Consider the following 4,562-nt stretch of genomic DNA (forward strand, 5'->3'; position numbering starts at 1 on the left):
CGTGTCAACATAGATGGACCTGGAGGGGATTATGCGAAGTGAGATAAGTCAGACAGAGAAAGACAAATACCATATGATTTCACCCCTGTGTGGAATCTAAAAAATAAAAAGGAATAAATAAACAAACAAAAAGCAGACTCAGGCCTGGAAATCGAGATCAAGTTGGTGGTTGCCAGAGGCAGGGGTGGGGGATGGGCTAAGTGGGTGAAAGGCAGTGGGAGGGGCGGGCTTCCAGTGATGGGATGGGTAAGTCACGGGGATGAAAGGGATAGCACAGGGCGCCTGGGTGGCTCAGTTGGTTAAGCGACTGCCTTCGGCTCAGGTCATGATCCTGGAGTCCCGGGATCGAGTCCCGCATCGGGCTCCCTGCTCGGCAGGGAGCCTGCTTCTCCCTCTGACCCTTCCCCCTCTCATGTGCTCTCTGTCTCTCTCATTCTCTCTGTCTCAAATAAATAAATAAAATCTTTAAAAAAAAAAAAAAAAGAAAGGGATAGCATAGGGAATGTGGTCGATGACCCTGGAATAGGTTGTTTAGTGACAGGTGGCAGCTACGCTTGGGGTGAGCACAGCATGACGTCTGAACTTGGGCAGTCACCATGTTGTACACGTGAAACTAATGTCACATGGATCAACTACACTCAAAAAAATTTTTAAGTGCTAAAGAAATGGAAAGGTATACCATATTTATGATTTGAAAGACTCAGTGTTGCCAAAAATGTCAATTCTCCCCCAAAATGATGTCTAGATTCAATCCAATCATAATTATAATCTAAGGAGGCATTTTTTAGAAAAATGCATAGCTGAATCTAAAATTTGTATGGTAAAGAACCTAGAAGAACCAAAACTATCTTGAAAAAGAACATAGTGGGAGAACTTAAAATTCCTGACATTAATTCTTGCAATAACACTCTAGTAATCAAGACAACCTCCTATTGGTGAAATTATAAATAAATAGATTGATAGAGCCTGTGTGGCTCAGTTGGTTAAGCGTCCAACTCTTGATTTCTGCTCTGGTCATGATCTCAGGGTGGTGAGGTCAGGCTCCACCCTCAGCAGGGAGTCTGCTTGATTCTCTCTCTCTCTCCCTCTGCCCCTCCCCCTGCTCATGTGTGCATGCACTCGCTCTCTCAAATAAATAAATAAATAATAAAATCTTTTAAAAAAGAATATAGATAGGTAATAGTTAGTAGCAAAGGAATGGGGAAGAGTTTGATAAAAAAGCCCTGTCTTAATTTTTTATTTAACACACATGTATATGGCCAAAATACCATGTCAAAGATATAAATCTATTTCCTTTTATTTAATAGCCCCATTGTTTATCTCAGAATGAGTATAATGTATTTAATCCATCCATTTTGGTTGGATATTAGGTTGTTCCTGATTTTTTTTTTCATTACAAAGATGCTATGAATATCTCTGTATCTATGATCTATCTCTACTTGTGGGAACACATAGAAACATTTGTTAAGTATTTGTCATTCTAGGAATCAAATGATGGGGTTGTTAAATTTGCATTTCTTGGTTTACTAATAAAGCAGACCATCTTGTCATGTGGGTTACCAGTCATTTATCATTCATCTTTGACAACTTGTTTTCTCATAGACATTGTTCACTTACCCATGGGTAATTCAGATTTTGTTCTTGATTGAAATGAACTCATTGTTTATTAGATGGGAAACATATTCCTCCAGTTTTTCTTTTGCCTTTTGGTTATGTTTGGAATCTCGTGGCCATGGCAGATCTTCAGTCAGGAGATGAGAGGTCCAATGACCCAAGACTGTGATCAAGGCCAGTGGAGAGTCTTCCGAAGCACCACATGGACCTCCCTGTTCCGTAGGCAGTAGATGATGGGGTTGCACATGGGCATGACCACCGTGTAGATGACTGACAGCACCTTGTTGAGGTCCATGGATTTGATGCGGCTGGGGCAGCAGTAGATGAAGAGGGCTGCTGTGTAGAAGATGCCCACCACCACCAGGTGGGAGGTGCAGGTGGAAAGGCCTTGTGCCGGGCAGCGGCTGAGGGCATGCGGAGCACGGCCACCCTGATGGCTGAGTAGGAGGCCAGTGCTACCAACAGTGTTCCACAGAAGATGACGATGGCAGAGATGAAGTCCACCAGCTCGGTCAGGGCCACATGGGTGCAGGACAGGTTGAGCAGAGGGGAGACATCACAGAAAAATTGGTTGAGGACGTTGGGGCCACAGTAGGACAGGCTGGCGATGCAAGATGTCTTTACCACTGAGACCAGCACTCCTCCAAGCCATGATGTCATGGCCAAGCCCAGGCAGACCTGGGGCCTCATGAGCAGTGGGTAGTGGAGTGGGCGGCAGATGGCCACGTAGCGGACATAGGCCATGGAGACCAGGAGGGTGCACTCCGTGCAGATGAGGGAGATGAAGAAGAAGAGCTGGGTCATGCAGGCTGTGAAGGACACATGGTAGGGTCCAGTCCTCAGCCCCACGAGCAGGCTGGGCATGGTCACAGACACGTAGCACATCTCTAGGCAGCTGAGGTTGCCCAGGAAGAAGTACAAGGGCTTGTGGAGCTCGCTGTGACTGCAGATGAGGTAGATGATGAGCGTGTTCTCCAGGAGGGTCAGCAGGTAGAGGGTCAGGAAGATGGCAAACAGGACATCCCTTATGTCTAGCCTGGTGGACAAACCCAGCAAGACAAACTCCTGGACTCTGGTCATGTTGCCCAACTCCAGGGACCTCTCCATCTAAGAACAAATGCATCTACAAAATATTTTGCACATCTTTTTCTTTACATCTTTCCTTACCCTAGATCCAAGGTATTATATCACCTGAGTAAATGAAATAATCTCGTGTCTGGTTTCTCTGCCTCCATTCTTGCTCCATCTCCATGCGGAAACTAGTGGGGTCTTTCAAAATCATAGATCATATAGGGTTACTCCTCTGCTTAAAGGCCTTGACACATTCCCATTATCCTTAGAATAAACATCATGTGTCCTATCATGGCCCTCAAGCCTCCCCAATTTTCTGATCCTTGCCAATTATTTCAGTTTTAACTCATGTCATGGCTCCTTTTCTCACACCCACTGGAGCCCCATGGGTGCCCTTTTACTTCCTTAAATACTCCCAGGTCCTCCCAGCCTTAAACAATTCCCATACAAAGTTCCTTCTTCCTGAAATAGCCTTCTCCCCATTCTTGTTTTTTCCATTTCTGGGAATCCTTAGCACGAGTTTTTTGATATCTTATCCTTAGAAAATCCCCTATCAAACCCTGTGTCATTATTCTTTACCCCTGCAACCCATTACTTCCTTCCAGAGTGATTGTTATTAATTTTATTTATTTTAAATTATTTGCATGAACTGGAGGTTGTCAGAGGGGAGGGGGGGAGGGGGGCGGGAGGACGGGAGAAATGGGTGAAGGGAATTAAGGAGTGCACTTGTGATGAGCACTGAGTAATGTATAGAAGTGTTGAATCACTATATTGCATACCTGAAACAAATATAACACTGGGTGTTAATAATACTGGGATTTACATGAATGAATGAATGAATTACTTGCATGGTTGTTCAGTTACGCAATGTGTCTCCAGCTGGACTGTAAGCTTCTTGAGGAAAAAGATGGGGTCTATCTCACTCAGATCTCTAACCTCAGAACCTAGCAAAGGAGTGCACTGCTCAGTACATCATAGGTTCTCCACATGCTTATTCAAAGCATGGAGGACCAGAGTTGGACTTTCAGGCATCACACTCCTCAGCAGGTGCTGAGAACCAGACGATGACCAGACCACCAGCCCCGGGGACAATGAATCCAGGGAGGCCTCGTAAGAAAACACAAGCCACAGGGGAATGGAATGGGTAGTGAGACCTTTTAAGACCCCATCCTCAAATATACAAGAGGAAGATAGCCATTTCTTTTTTTCACCTTATTACTTTTGCTTTTTGTATGGCTGGTGTCCGCATTACATATCACAACAAAAGAAAGATTTTCCTTCTGGTTCAAAGCAGGAAATGGTCTTCATTCCAAAACAGTGGAATGTCACCGTCTAGCCCAGAATGTTAATGAGCAGTGCCTTCTCCAAAGATTGCTGAGGTTCTCAGAGGCTATGAGCACAAAGTGAGGACACTGGGATTTTTTTTCCAAACCGTTTCTGCCTGATTTTACCACCTACCAGTGCCCCGTATGAGGCCGCACTGCTTATGACATGTCTGTTTGAGAGCCACGTTCAGTCCCATTCTGTCCTGGAAACTTCCCTGGCATTATCCCAAATACACAGCCCAGATGACGTTTACTCCAATCCTACTCTGACTTCTGCCTTTTACAGGGATCTCCTTCAGAAGGAAATGGACATATCTCTGAATCCTGGACATGTCACTTCGTCCCTAGGAGGTCTTTGAACCAGTCATGTAACCTCTCTGAGCCCTAGTTGACTCATATAAATCCTGGGGTTCTGAGTGCAGAGTGAAGACTGGCGTTTATCAATATCCACCAAATGCCAAATGTTGTGTCAGATGATCTTTGCTCTTATTTTATCCCCCTCACAACACTGAGAAGTCATCACCAATGATCCCATCTTACAGATGTGAAAAC

At 44.8% G+C, this 4,562-nt stretch overlaps 1 pseudogene; it reads right to left on the bottom strand.

The window, feature by feature from the left end:
* Nucleotides 1-1,783: 1,783 nt before the first annotated feature.
* On the bottom strand, nucleotides 1,784-2,721 carry LOC123323200 (annotated as a pseudogene).
* Nucleotides 2,722-4,562: the final 1,841 nt, after the last annotated feature.

The sequence above is a fragment of the Neomonachus schauinslandi genome, chromosome 16, assembly GCF_002201575.2.
Source record: "Neomonachus schauinslandi chromosome 16, ASM220157v2, whole genome shotgun sequence".
Lineage (NCBI taxonomy): Eukaryota > Metazoa > Chordata > Mammalia > Carnivora > Phocidae > Neomonachus > Neomonachus schauinslandi.